The sequence below is a fragment of the Cupressus sempervirens genome, chromosome 3, assembly GCF_028749045.1.
Source record: "Cupressus sempervirens isolate cs-2001-9-10 chromosome 3, ASM2874904v1, whole genome shotgun sequence".
Classification (NCBI taxonomy): Eukaryota; Viridiplantae; Streptophyta; class Pinopsida; order Cupressales; family Cupressaceae; genus Cupressus; species Cupressus sempervirens.
The window spans coordinates 919,287,008-919,303,088 of record NC_143120.1 but is presented as its reverse complement, the minus strand read 5'-3'; positions in this window follow the sequence as shown (position 1 = coordinate 919,303,088).

Here is a 16,081-nt window from a genome sequence, read left to right as displayed (position 1 = left end):
GAACACGGCCCTATGCATAGAGGTGGGATGGATTCTACGACTAGTCGGTCGACATCTTCAAACTGATCGCCAGATGCCCTAAAATTCTATGGGGCAGGGATGCCCATTTATTGAAATAGAGGCAGGTGATCAGGTCATAGGGATGGTTGATTTCGATGCTGGGTCACCACAACTTAGATCGCTATCTCGTGCCAGTAGCAAGAATAGAAAGAAGGGGAAGCGTGGATCTGGAGGAGATTCATTCGATCCAAATGTGGCAGGGCTCGACCGGCTCGGGCCCGTAGGGCGGTCAGCTGGAAAGGCAGCTAGCGGAGATGAGGCGGTTGGGGATGGATGAGATGCATGAGCAGGTGGATGGTCTATTTATTTATTCTACTGCCTCCTTGATAATATGCCTAGAATTTTATGGGGGGGCGAGTGCCGACTCAATATATCTTGATTCTGGTTACCCAGCTTGGGACGGATGGCCCTTCCTCGCTGGCTGTATCTCTCTCCCACCCACCTAACGAAAGTAGCAAGCCCAATCGCCTATAAAATGGTAGGGATCCTTTTGGTATCCGCTCCTCTCCCGGGTGGTCTGCATGCAGAGTGGCTCCGCTCCTCACCGATGAGAAAGTGGTGGTGTTGTAGAGTTCTGGCTTATGGCCGATCAAGAATAAAAAGAATCAAGAGGTAGGTGGTGCCCCCCCTACCATTTTATAGGATCTAGAGGCAACTCTGCTGAGGTAGCAAGCCTAACCAATCCAATTAAAGTTTAATAAGCCGCCCGTTCCTTCCATCTGTTCTGGCCATAGAATTGTAGGGCCATCCAGAACAACAGGAGAGATAGCGAGGGTGGGAATCATTTAGTGGGCGGGATCGTGGTCCATGCATTCTCCCTCCCTCATTCGGATAGGCTTTTGGATCGGATGAACCAAGCTCGCCACCATCCCCAACAGAAAGTAATGTTCTTTCATCTTATCGGTACCCACAATAATAGAATAGTAGGCTCGCGGATGAGACTTCCCAACTAGATAAGCTGGCATCGCTACCCACCACTCTGCATGTAGAGGTAATGCTGGAAATCCCGCCTAAATCACAAGGGAGGCCCCTACCATACCATACCATTCTATAGGCACCACGGTCATAAAAGGGAGGAGCCCATATAATTGTAGGGCTGGATCATTTAAAGTTCGGTTGCCATCACAACTGAAGCGGGCTATCCACGCCCTTGAGAATAGTAGGGCAACAATAGAATAGTAGGGCCGACGCCTATAGAATGGTAGGGGGGCTACTTCAAACTTAACCCAAAAATGAAGAAAAGCACCCTAAGGGCCTCGCTAGCGGGTTTTTATCCCTTTGTAGCCGGGAGAGAATATGAAAGAAGCACTGGATTTTCTTTATCGGGATGAACGGTTCACTTGCCAATCGATCTTTTCTTTGCTGGCCAACCACAGCCTTTCTGACCATTATTCTGGAGCAACAGGAGGATCTAATGCTGGGGACTAGTGCATCATCAGCGGGATAGGCTAATGAGGGATTCAGGCATACATATCCGAAGATAAGCGAAAAGGATATGAAAAAAGCTAGGGAATCACCGGCATAGGAGGGATAGGCAATTCATGACTCGCCACCCGTCGTATCAACAACAGCTAATGGAGCAGCAGGGTGGGCCCCTACGGGCGGTTACCTGACTTCAATGCTGCAGAGATACGGCCCTACTATTCTAAGGCGCGTGGTGGTCGCAGCAAGCTTTCCATCTATTTCGGCTAGAGCAACAGTACTCAAAGGTCGGGTTGGACCGGTTGGTGGACCATAGAATTGTAGGCCCTTCAATCGGTAGGGCCCTCCTTCTATATTATTGATTACAGATTCGTATCGAATGTTGAGGAGAGGGCATCCCCCCTACCATTCTATAGGCGGTGTGGGATTATCGCGTGGTGCTGTGGCAAAAGTTGCTGGATCGTATCCCACCTCAGCTGGGGATCGGTTTGCGGCAAGGGATGCATAAGGTACTGCCGAAAAAGAGAAAATGGCTAGCCCTTCAATCAGTAGGGGAGGAGCATCAAATTGATATTAGTCCTACACTTATGGGTCAAGGGTCTCGGTTCGTGATATGCCAGTCGAGAATCCCTAGATAACCAACATAGTGTTGTTGTTCATTCTCCCTCGCCTATGGGATCGGATGGATGAGCGTGCTATCTTTTATCGGCGGGTTGGGTGGCAGATAAAATAATAAGCTTTTGGTTGGTTGAAATAAGAGAGAGCCTAAAAAATTCCAATGATTGTGCATGCAGAGGGTACCATTTTATAGGATTGGGAACGCCCCATCGCGCCATTATTCCTTAAAGTTGGCAGGTCATGGAGAGAAAGAAGCTTGGTGCGAACCCAGCAATCAGGTGTATCTCTCCTCTCCCCCGACGACCTAATGTGCCAGGCCATTGCACTTGGAATCTCGGCCTGCCCTTTACCCTTTCCCTTTCCCTTTCAATAGTAGGGTAGGGGTAGGGGTAGGGCGCCCTCAGGGACTCGGGGCGGGTCTTCTTCGGGTTATCCCTCTATTGGTCGAATGCATAAATGCCTATATAAATGGTGGGGCCCAGTTGAATAAATCTAAACTGCCCTTTACCATAGTAGGGGCAACTGGGGTAGAGGCATTAATAGGTGAGGTGGAGGCACCAGCAAAGGCAGAGGCAGGCGTAGTAAAGATAGTCGATCCGTTTCTCGCCCCAGAAAGCCATCCTAAGCCATAGCCAGAACTATAACTATAATTGTGCTAGGTCCAGATCAAGACCCATAGCATCAGTCTATGATTCTCCAGTTCTAGGGATCGATCCATTTGAAGCACCTGTAGCCCCTACAATTCTATGGGCAGGGGAGGCAGCAGTAGTTTAAGTAGCGATATAAGCAGTAGATCCAGTACTCTCTGCATATATACCAGCAGCAGTTCTTGTAGCAAAGGAAGGAGCAGAGCCAATCATTGAAGGTGCAGGGGCCCCTGCCCTACCCCATTGTTTCTATAGGCTATAGGCCCTACCCCATTGTTTCTATAGGCTATAGGCATTCACATGCATACCCCCCCACCCCACTATTTTAAGGGAGGGTAAGGGCCCTGCATGCCCCTACCCTAGCCTAAAATTTTATGGGCCTCGGCTAGAATTTTGAGGTATGGAGATCCCTACAATTCTATGGCCCCCACTATAATTTTATGGTTCTATGGGGCAGATCAGATTATTGCGACAAAAAATGGGCAGAGGGCAGATTATTGGCTAGGGGCGCCCTACAATTCTATGGGCGAATAAGCAATAGTTGTTATCCCACCCACAACGAACATTCCCTCAAGCACGCCCTATTCACCCACCAACGGCCCTGGCCGGGGCCCGCCCGGCCCGAGGAGATTCCACACCATTCTATACGTGATACAATAGGTGGGATGGGGCTCGATAGTTCCCGCTACTCTAGTAGTTCTAGTAGGGCTCATGTTACGTATCTAGTCAGTCTGGGTAATCACTGCACCAAAAACAACCCCCATAGAATTGTAGGGCTAAGCTATTAGCTATTAGATAGTGCATACCCCACTAGAGTTTAGTTTTAGTAGGGCCCCCTGGGATAGGGTGGGGGGGAACCGCGCCACTCGGGGCGGGGTGGATAGGCTGCCGATAAGAGAGAAGGATTTCAGAAGTTCCTTCTGCCGCTTGATGATTCCCACCTACCCACCTAAATTCCCTACTATCTATAGGGTCGTGCGCCTGAGTCTCAATCCAAATATTTGTTTGGTTTGCTAACGGCCAGAAAAAGAAATCGATCAGGCCCACTTGATCATAGCGCTATAGAAGGCCCCTATTATCATTCGGGCCCCTCGTCCTATATCTTTTTAGCCGCTTGCCAAATGGGGTCGCTATCTCGTTAGTCGCTTGCTCGCGTCGCTAGGGGCGTCGCCTACTGGCTTGAACGATCTTGAACGATGGTGAACCTTTACTATCATATTTTCTATCTGGCCCCACTGGGCCTTGCTCTTCAGAACTATGCTCACTGATCAAACTGCTGATGTCGGCCCATAGCCCATAGAATTTTTGGGCTGGGTGGACACCAATGAATGGGATGGGCTGGCCTAAAATTCTATGGGCCAATGAATGGGTCATCAAACCAATGGGCATCACCCCTGCATGGAGGGGGACCTGCTTACACGGTCACATGAACACGTCTGGCTAATTTGGTTGGCATCATGTGGGTGGTCTACCTATCTATCTTACTCTACTAATGCGCTGAAATGCCTACTACTTAATGGGATGGGCGAGGCCCTGAAATCGCATACTGATGAAACTACACTCTGCCCTTTAGAATAGTAGGCTACAGAAAGAAAGGGCCCCGCTGGTTGGTCTTGGCCTGACCTCACCACAATGCTTATTTCTAACGATGGGAGAGTAGACCTCACGATGCACCTAGCCTATAGAAACAATGGGGTATAATGGGGGGTGTAGATATGGGTACTCGTGGTAAGGATCAAACTCTTGATTCCTATTCAAAGCATCCATGCAGGTAAAACTCCACTATAGCCCCCCCACCCGGGCGTGGGGAGTCTATGCCCAAACAAACATACTATGCCCTATGCCCGGACATGGCAAACTGGGGCTGAAAACATCCCATCATGTAATGTTAATAAAGAGGATAGGTCTTGATCGAGAAATGCCCTACCCCGGAAGACCAACGGGAGAGGGCACCCTAGGGCTCGACTGCCTCCCCCTCCCCCTAGAATAGTGAATAGGGCCCCAGGGGTGGAAGGAGATTCTAGTTGGGTGGGATGAGCCTATAATTAGAATTCCCCCCCCCTATCTAAAATTGATTATTCCCTACAACATAATTTGAAGGGGGGGTAAGGGGGATAATATCATAATAGGGCCGGTGCATGCATGCATAGGGCCCCTACAATTCTATGGTAGTTGTGGTTGGGCCCCTCCCTACTATAGCTTTCTACAGTTAGGTAGGGGTCCATAGAATTGTAGGGCCCTTGGCGAATAGTAGGGCCTACTATTCTAAGGGCCCTACAATTCTATGGGGCCATCGCCTCCGCTCTCGTTCTGGCTATTGCCACCTTCCCTCTGCATGCACCATTCCGATTGTTGCTGGAACTATGATTCCCGCCCACCCCTACTATTCTAAGGCCTATAGATAGTAAGGGCTCCAGCGAACAGTGAGTGTTGATGCCCCCTTTCCACCACCTTCTCCATACTTGCATCGAAACATTATTTGCTTTGCTGTGGGAGAATAGTTCCAATGGCAGAGCACTTCCATTCCTTTCCATCTTTGCGACCCTAAAATTCTATGGGCCCTACCATTCTCTAGGTGGAATGTTTGCTTGGGAATAACGCTTTCCCCTTACCCCTTAATAGTAGTTGCCCATAGAATGGTAGGACCCATATAATTTGAGGGTAGTGGGTCGGGTTAACTAATCGCTAATCCCTATCAACTGATTAGTGGGCGGGATATTCGTTCAGGGCACTGCCCCACCCTTTCAGATTATTGGCAGGGTGTTGCTGAACCAGAGGGGATTTCTGCACCGTCCATCTGCCCCTTCATGTGCAAATAATCCCCAGGTTGAGATTCATCTTTGGTTCGATTGGTCATAGGACCTGCACTGCCTTCCTCATTCACTCATAAGGAAGCTTGCAGGCAGAACCAGAGAAGGCTGCCTATAGAATGGTAGGGCACCTGCCCCTGGCGAATAGTAGGAGTGATGCAGGGTGAGGGTTCTCTTGTGATTCCAATCTTTACGGGTCTACTCAGATGTGTTCCTGGGCTCTCTTCATTCATCCGTTGTTGCAAGATCATCGCGACAGGTTTCTTTCATCACCCTATCTCTATCTCAGTCTGGGCCCCACACCCCAGGGACCAGCACTTTTTATTAATTAGCCCTTACTATCTATAGGCCTTACCTCAGCAGCGTGCTCGGGTGGAACTGGACCAACCAGTTATGGATCCTACCCGTAGTAACGGCCTATGCCTGCTCCATTGCTTGTGTCCTCATCCGGGGAGTGGATAAAGAAATCTTGCCTTGCCGGAAGCGCTCGCTCGACTTGATGATGCAATCAAGTGCTTATTCATTTCCACCCCTGAGGAACCCTATGATTCCCTCCCGCCCGGCAAGATAGAGAACCCTCCAGAATGGCAAGATATAGAACCCTCTTTATTAATCAGCCCCATAGCCTCCTCCTCCCAACTTTTCTACTGGCCCTTTAGAATGGGGCCCCTTACCCCCCCGGAAAATTATGCCCTACAACTTATCTATAGGGGGGTAAGGGGGGGGCCCCCCACCCTAGCTACTTATAGGGCCCAAGATTCTATACATAACAGTGGAAGCTCGAAGAGCTACCTAGAATTTCTCTCCTCTGCACCACAATGCCCCTTAGAATAGTAGGGCCCCCCCTTAGAACCTACTATTCACCAGGGGGGCCCTTTACCCTTTTCAATATAGGGGTAGGGCCTCCCAATAATCGGCTATCCGGGGAACCTTAACCCCTCGCTCTAAAGGTAGGGTGGATAGGCCCCGTATCTTTACCGTGTGCAGAATCCTGAGGAGCCCTACTATCCATAAGGGGAACTATTTCTCAACTATTTAGAATAGTTGGTGCACTCGACCGCTATTTGAAGAAAGGGCATTAGGTTGTCGAGGGAGAGGAGGGCCTCCGGGCCACCTAACAGATCGAGAGATTCAAACACCGAGATCTAACCGTATCGCCTCAAAGTTCTAAAGGGCCAGCCATCGAACCGGTTATGAAGTTCTAAAGGGGCGGGCAGATCGAACCGCAGTGATCAGTAGGCATTGAGCACCCATCCAACCACACGCAAAAGTCAGATAGTTGAGAGACAAAGCTTGATGGCTGAACAATGGATGGCCCTAAATTCCGAATGGAAAAAGCTTAAGAGGCCAGGCCACCCTACAATTCTATGGGCTCCTACAGGCAGACCCATGTTACGTATAGAATCTGGAGTATAGAACCAACTATAGTGCCGTTCGAAAGTGGACTATAGTGTCGGGGCTTGGGGGCTATAGTAGGGGGTGGAGGCCCTCCCACTACTAGCCATAGAATAGGCCGGGGCCTCCCACCCGCGCATAAATGACCTGACCCGATCGCCCGGCCATAGAATAGTAGGGCCATGAACCACTGGAGGTCCTCATAGGCATTTTGCTTGGCCAATATATAAAGTAGGGCCCTCGCCCTCCTATAACCCTATGGCTGCTCATATTGCTATTCTCCATATTGTTGTTCCGCTGGTCTATTCATAGTTCATATTCTATGGCTACTGGTGGCTATCAATATACAGAATAGGCCGCTTCAGCACTCTTCTGATCCACTGCCCAAAAGTTTCGCGAACCCACCACTGAACCTGCTACCTTACTATCAATAGGATCAATGAATCAGCCATAGAATAGTAGGACCGCATGCCCTACTCTTTTTTAAGGCAGGCACCTAGATGAATAGAATGAACCTAGCCTAGATGCCTATTGCCATTGTAGGGGCTGATTGAACCTTCCTTCTTTATCGTTAACCCTATAGAATTGTTCACGCATAGGCATAGCCCTTAGGGCACTGGGGTTAATAATGGTTGGGCTTTCTAGCAACTACTATAAGATTGGCCATCCTTCCTCTAGTTCCGCCACCCTGCATGCAGGATAGTCGGGAATTCTCATTATAGTTATAGCCACCCTCCTATCCTATTGCCTATCGGGTTCTCCATCCTGAACTGCTGGAGCTAAGATAATGGCTGAGCAGGAATGGAAGCTATGGCCATCGATAAACTCCTCATTGGGGCTCGCTGGTGGAGATGGTAACGGGTAACCGGAAAGAAACATGTTTCATTGATAGTCGTCTACTGGATCGACCGCCCATAGAATTTTAGGACCGGGCACCTTCCGGCCAATCAAAACAAAATCCTTCCTAACTTGTCTCTACTCCTTCCTACCTGGGGGTGCCCATACAGGCCGTTGGGGTTTAGGCCCGCCATAGAATTGTAGGGCCAATAGCCTTTCAATCAATCCAAAAAGAATAAAGCCCATACAACAATGGCATATAGAATCTGGCTGGTGTTGATGCACTATAGACGTAACATGGCCGGATGCCCATGCATTCACCCCCATGCCCCTACTATTCTATGGCCCCTACTATTCGCCAGGGAAGCTTTCCGAGGTAATTTACGTAGTTGAGTAAATAAGATGAGAAACCTCAATTCCGAGCTCGTAGTTTAGGGAGGTCCGACCATCCTTTTGCCTATAGAATGGTAGGGAGAATGGCCATCCTTTCGCATTTTGTTTTATCTTGTCCCGCTTGTCCGTTGCATGCCCATAGAATAGTAGGCATCTGGAGGTTCAGGCAAGCTCCCACCCTCGTTGATTGAACCTTCCAGAAACCAGAAACAAAGGATCCTCCGACCGCGCTGCCTTAGAATGGTAGGGACTGGATGCCATAGAATTGTAGGGAATAATCTGTTTAGGGCTCAACTCGGCCATAGAATTGTAGGGCCATCCTGCATGGGCACCCTCCCTTCAACTGAACTGTCTGTCGCGGATGAGTGGGGCAACTGAACTTAAGTGCGGTTGCTGCCAATTGCCTATAGAATTGTAGGGAGCTTTGGCCCTCCATCCTGAACTGGGCTCCATCCCTCACTGGGAGGCGTTGTTACTTTTATTTGACCTTCCTTCCTTCCTGAGTGAGTCCCTGGGGTTCTAGCCCTTTAGAAACTACTTATCCCGTTGCTCCCGGGTGGCCCGCCCCACCCCTTAGAATAGTAAGGCCATAGCCCTATTGTTTTTTTAGGCTAGGGCCATCCAGCCAACATAAAATCTACCGATGGGCCCAGCAGCCCATATAGATAGAGGAGTCATTTTAACCCGGGCCCCACCGCCCAGGGCTCCTTTCTCAGAACTAAAGAAAAAAAGGGTTAACTAAAGAAAAAAAGGGCGGTAGGTTGGGGCTTCGCCATTCCCGACCTGAGGCGTATCTATATCCTCCCACCCTGCATAGGCCCCTGGCGAAAACTAAACTATAATGGGGGCCGACAGCGATGGTCCAACTAAGGAGTCCAGCCCCCTTGCCCTTGCCAATAGTAGGGGTAGGCACCCACCCTCGCTCTAGCTTGCCTTCCGGAGGTAGGGATAGAGACTCGTAAAGGTAGTGCCCATAATTTTTTAGGTGCTGCATAAATTTTTTCCCTATGTTCCCTTCTGGTGTAGCCGGCACCCCCGCAGGAGCCCTTTCTTTAGCCCTAGAATTTTATGGGCAGGGGCCCATCCCATAAAATGGCTAGGGCCCCCTTATCAATGTTAGCCCTATCTATATATGGGGCACTCCTAGAAAGCGTTCGGAAAATAGCCGCCCAGTAGGGGGCCCTGCTGCGGTATACAGAGGTGTAGCGCTACTATTCGCCCTTTAGAATAGTAGCGAATAGTAGGGGCCTATCTGCCCTACAATTCTATGGGCAATATCCCAGATAGGAGGCCAGCATCTAACTATCTGGTGTGGTTGCACCTTGGATTCAACTAAAGAAAAAAAGGGCGGCGCCATATGCCTCTTAAGATGCCGGTGGTGAACCCACAGCACTCATGAGGTTAGGATTCATTCTATCCTAATCCCTTACCAACTTTTGAAAGGTACGTCATATCCTTATCCTTCTCCTTCAAACAAGGGGGCTTGGGAATGTAACTCCTTCCTACTGAGTATCTCAACCCGTGCTGTTGCCCCCGCAGAAGCCTGTGATCGAGTGACTCTTCCGCTGAAGAGTTTCCTAACCCTGCATGCAGAGTGGTGCATGCAGATGCAGGGAGCCCGTAGGGGCCTTCAGAAACTATAGGCATGCACCCTGCAGGTTCACATGCAGAATGGCTCTTATCGTGATTAGATGCGGAATGCCCTACCCTCACCTTCCCTACTAGAATAGTAGGGCATTCAGATGAGGGCCCTTACTATCTATAGGCCTGAGAATAGTGGGGCGGCTGGGGTAGTGAGCCTAGCCTATAATTTATAAGGGCTAAAGGCAGACGTGTGTGCTATATAAATTGTAGGGAAGAATATAAGAATAGGGCAACCATAGGGAATAATAGGGCCTATAGATAGTAGGCAAAAGTATGGGGAATCAATCAACCCCTCCCTAAAAAGATTGATTATTCTCTGGCATGTTACGTATAGAATCGCCTATAGGGCCCGCGCGCACCCCCTTCATATTATTGTAGGGGCCCGCACTACCCAACTGTTGAATCATTAATATAAACCGGGCAATGCAGTACCAACAAACAAAATATGCCGGATTTCATAACGGGTAAGGGGAGAGGGCGAGCAGTTTATCCTCTGCATGTCGGACGAGCTCTCCCTATATTTCTAAGGCTCGCCCTACAATTTTATGGGCAGCCCCTACAATTTTATGGGCCTATAAAATTGTGGGCACGACTAAGGAAAGCCATAGAAAGAAGTGGGAAAGAAGGAAGCAGGTTGGCAAGAGCCCTCGACCTACAGGTTGGCAAGAGCCCTCGACCTACAGATGAAGGCAAGCCAGAAAGAATACAAGCTATGGGTAAGGAGGAGGGCCTAAATAGATTGGTAACCACACTACTTTTTTTCCTATAGAATGGTAGGCATGCATGCAGAGGGCCTGCCTGCCTAATTTGTTTGTGGTAGGTCGATCAGTCAATGATTCCTTCCCCGATCTAGAGTGGCTGAAAGGCAAGTCAGAAAGCCAACTTATGACCTATGTCGATTAGGCAGAGTTCCCCTATATTTTAAGGGGCCCCGGCAACAGATTATTCCCTACCCTACAATAATCTGATCCGTTTGGGGCCGGCTATTTTAAGGGAAGGGCCCTACAATAATATGAAGGGGGCCGGCTATTTTAAGGGCCTACTATTATATTATTCCCGCCTAGCCCGCATATTATTGTAGGCCCCCTAAGATAATTATTGTAGATCCCATAAAATTATAGGCCATAAAATTTTAGGCTAGGGCCCTAAACAGATTATTGCCCCGGCAATAGATTATTGCCCCTAAACAGATTATTCCCTACTATTCGCCAATCCAAGTAGTCGGGGTGGAGATGAGTTTGAGTGCCAATGGTAGGGTGAGAAAGTAGTGATATTGCCAATTCTGTGTGCCTCCTTTGTGCAGTAGAGTGTAGGAGGGCCAAAAGGGGGGATGCCAAGGAAGGGCTCCAGAGCTTGACTGGAAGCGGTCCCTTCAATTATGTTCGGATAATCCAAGCTAACAGCGGCCCCTACTATGGAATAGGGCAGCAGATAATTGAAACCTTTTGTTTGCCCTGACCTGAATAACGTCTTATTCCTCCCTCCTAGTTAACCGGTGAGCCTATATATCTTAGTTGCAGATTCCCTATACAAATTGTAGGGGGTAACATGCTTCCCTATCAATTCTATGGCTACCTACCCTTAGGGCCCTACTTGTATTATTGCAAGCAAGCCCTCGCCTTCTATTGTTGTTAGGGCAGGTTGTTAGGGAAGGGTAGGTTCCAGAAGCCAGTCGGCAGAGGCAGATCCCACACCCTTACCTTACCTTAAAATATAATGGGGGTAGGGGTAGGGACCGTAGGCGAGATCTTATGATATAGGCAGGCACCTAGAATCTTTCATTAGCGGTGATCCCGTGCGCCGTCTACTGGGCCTTTGTCTCGCTCTGGATCTCTGTCGGGGTGTTCCACCCGATCCTTCAGTTCGATGCAGAGTCCGCAGCATCCAAGGTGGGCCATTATTGTGCCCAGCCGGCAGCATAGGAAGGGTCCTTACCCTGGTATCAACTAATTGGGTGGTTGCTTTTGGCCCTACCATTCTATAGGCTAGTTGCTAAGAATAGTAGGGGCTATGCCAGCAGGGTGGTGCGTGCATGTAGAGGGCCCTACCGCCTACAATAATAGGCGAAGGAGGGGCCCTACAATAATAGGCGAATGCCCCCATTGTTTCTATAGGCTACAATAATATGTGCCCATAAAATGGCTAGGGGCGGGCCCCGCCCAATAATCTAGAAGGGGCCCCTACAATAATAGGCTACCGGGGCCCCGCCCAATAATCTAGAAGGGGCCCCTACAAGAATCTATTTTTCGGGGCCCCTACCCCTACCCCTACTATTTTAAGGTAAGGTAAGGTAAGGCCCGCCTAGACAAAAATGGGCAGATTATTGTTGGTAAGGTAAGGTAAGGTAAGGTAAGGGTAAGGTAAGGCTAGGTAAACTATACGCACCTGACTTTTCGGTATAACTCAAGGTTTTTTCCATTTCCTAAACACGATTAGGGAGAGTAGGGAGAGCGAGGGAATGGATCGAGTTGTTTCATATCCAATTCCAGATCGAGAGTCCGCCGTAGTTCCATTTCTGATCGTAGATCGAGATGCCCATACCCATATAGTTCTTGGGCTTGGGCAAAAAGAAGTTTTCTGACATCTCGGCTCAAGCCCTGGCAAATAGTAGGCGATGGCAGTCATATGACCTAAACTTTTGATTAATGAATTGATCGTCCCATAGAATATATAGGGCCTTTCGAACTATAGTTCTGGGACAGGTCACAGATAGATTCCCGGGTGGGGGGGGACTCGATAGGGGTGGGGAGAGTAGTCCGCGAGGAGAATTCAAGCTAGTCATTCTACCTAGGGCTGATCACTACGCATAAGTCGATGGGGCCATTGATCAATGGATTGTTACGATCTAAGATCTTAAGTTATTACAGTAGCGATATGATGAATCACGAAAGCTCGCATAGAATTGAAAGCCCTATAGAATGGTAGGCCTTTACCTTTGGAGGGAGAGAGCCCCTTTTTACTATCTATAGCCAGCTGCCATAGCCATAGACATTATAGGCCATTATAGGGTAGGGCTTCATGCCCTACAATTCTCAGTAGATTACAGGCCTGCCTTTAGAATAAATAGTAGGGCAGGAATAACCACAGGTCCCTATCCTCTATAGTGGCTAGATTCTTTGTCTCAATAGGAGCCCTATCGTCTCTATCTGTGGAGTGATTCACTATAGATACGATAGGGAGGGTCCATAACCTCCCATAATGTATTACTTGATCTCTTAGAGGTATGTTACGTATAGAATGTTGGGAGAACTGGAAGAGGATCGAGAAGAGCCCTTAGCCCCCCACCCCCCTGTCGAATAGTTCTCTACCCCCATAGCCCATAAAATTGTAGCCTATCTTATCATTGGCCCCACCCCATACCTAACCTAAAATTATAGGGCTAGGGCTAGGGGGGGCCCGCTGGGCAGTGCTGGGGTTAATAATTGTTGGGCCGCCTGCCCCACCAGGCACCCGGTAGGGCCACACATGGGGTGTGCTTGAGGGAAACTATAGTTCCAACCCCACACACGCAACCTATAGCGGAACTATTGCTATCCCTGCAGGGGAACTATGATTCCCGCCCACCCTGCAGGCAGGAGGAGACGCGATGGGGCTGAATCGGAGGTAGATTAGTTGGAGGCTCGGGGGGTTCCCCATTAGAATTGTAGGGCGCCCGGGCCCCTTCCCCTTCCAATAATCTGTTTGGGCAATAAAACCTAGCCATTTTATGGGGGCCCTAGCCATTTTTAGGTATGGTCTGTTTGGGGGGCCCTTGCCCTTAAAATAGCTGGGTAGGGTAGGGTAGGGGGTAGGGGTAGGGGCCCCTTATAATAGTAGGGTTCTCGCCCATGGATCTGAGGATTCGGCTATCGATCGGATCGGGTAAACAACCAGAACAACCAGATCGATAGTGGTTCCCTTGGGTTCTGAAGGAGGCGATCAACTGAAGCAGCAATTAAAGTCGTCAAGGGCCCATAGAATAGTAGGGCCATAGCCCTGCCCCCCCAGCTATAGAATTGAGGAGATGCCGTTTATGCACCCAATGGCTGGCATGTACTAAACCTGTTCTTAGGGATTCCCCTTCCAATAATCTGTTTGGGGGGCGCAATAAAATAATAGGCAATAATATGCCCCCATAAAATGGCTAGGGGATAGGCGGGCCCTATAATTTTATGGTATGGTCAATAATAGGCTCTACCTCGATTATATAAGCGGGGGGGGGCCTGGAAAATAGCCAGGGTGGGGTAGGGGGTTCCGAGGGCATTGGTTGGTCCAAGTTTTGCAGATCCATCACATGATCGAATGGATTCGCCAACCATTCTAGATTCACCCCATTATGGTCTAGATAGGGCCAACACCAGCCATCTAGCAGGATGGGCCCTATAATTGGAAGGTTGGTTGCATAAAGCTAAGGATAGTTAAGCTATCGTAAAGCTCTAGTTTTGACATTAGGAAAGAAACCGATCTCTCATGCCTAGCTAAGAAGGAAGAGATCCTATCTCTCATGCCTAGCTAAAAAGGACATGACCATGAGATCCCCTCCTTCGTCGGGCCATGAGATCCCCTTTGGGCTGTTAGGAGACTTATGGGAGACTTCTGGGATAATAAGTTACCCGCCCTCCTTCACCCTATAGAATGGTAGGCCATACTAGCTAGCTTTCTGAAGGCCTCCTGCCCGATGTGCCCCTCTGCATGCATCAAGCAAGATTCTATATGGAGCAGAAGAGTGATAGGCACTTACCTTTAGAATAGCCCTTAAAATAGATTATTCTTCCTTTGCTAGCAAAGCTACTTATGCTACTCTAGCCTATGCTGTGTTTGCTTCTGTCCCTTGCTGGTGTTGCTACCAAAGCTTCTGGTGCATCTGACTATCGATCTACGGGGAGTTTAATAAAAAAGTCTATGTGAAGCGGACCCCGGTTGCTAGTATAGGGTGGAACAAGGGGTTCAAAACTAGGCCCCTACTATTCTCCAGATGATAAATTGAACTTGACTTAGAATAACCCCCACTATTCTAAGGCTATTTCTATTTATATTCCCTACTATTCGCCAAGGGGCCACCCATAATTGATAGGGAGGCCCCTTTAGAATAGTAGGGGCCCTTTGCAGTTCCATAGTAGGGCCACCAAAGGGTGGGAGGTATAGCCCTATTGTTCCCTCCCAAATAATAGAATAGTAGGGCCCTTCCCTGGCAAATAGCCGGGTAGGGATCTCCCTACCCCATAAAATGATAGGGCCAAGGTGGGGCGCAATAAAATAATAGGATCTAAAAAGGGGTACTACAATAGTAGGGGGTATGCAGGGGGTAGGGCCGTGGGCATGTTACGTATAGAATCCTGATGCGGTCCCCTCAATAATATAAAAGAGGGCACCCCTACATTCATGTGCATTCACATGCATACCCCTACTATTTAATGGGTAATGGGCAGATGAGGAACCCAACCACGTCTGCAGTAGGGTCGGGTGGCCCTATTATTAGATTATTGATCAAAAGTTTTTCTGGGTCATATGACTGCAATAATATAAGAAAGGGTGGTGCATGCAGAGGTAGAGGGAGGGTTATATATCATTGCCGGTGAATGAAGAGGGCTACTATTATAGAAGCCGGTGCATGCAGATGTAGGGTATGTATATTGAACCTGGTGCATGCATGCAGAGGGCTTCTGCATATGGCCCCTACCCCACCCCGGCTATTTGCCAGGGTAAGGGTAAGGGTAAGGGAGGGTAAGGGCCTATTATTCTATTATTCGGGAGGGTATGTATATTGAAACCCGGTGCATGCAGATGCAGGGCTTCCCCCTACCCCCTACCCCACCCCAGCTATTTGCCAGGGTAAGGGTAAGGGTAAGGGATTGCTGCCGGTGCATGCAGAGGTATGTATATTGCCTGTTCATGCACAGGTGCGTGCAGAGGGCTTCTATTCTATTGTCAGTGCCCTACAATTCTATATGGGAGGTAGAGAACTATTCGCCAAGGGGTGGGGGGTTCCCTACTATTCTATGGGCAGGGGCCTACTATTTTAAGGGATCGTCTTTCTTGTTCATCGAACGGTTCATCGGAAGGCGAAGGAGCTGCTATCTCTCATCAACCGGCCCCTTACCCTTATAATAGTAGGGGTAGGGCTTCTAGAACATATGAACCACAAGATCTTCATGGGTATTGGATTGACTCAATTCAGGATGGGCCACCCTTACAATAATAGGCGAAGGGGAATACTTCATCTGTCTCAAGCTGGTTCATCAGGAGGGGTGTGGTTATTGGTTTTCGAATAGCCGC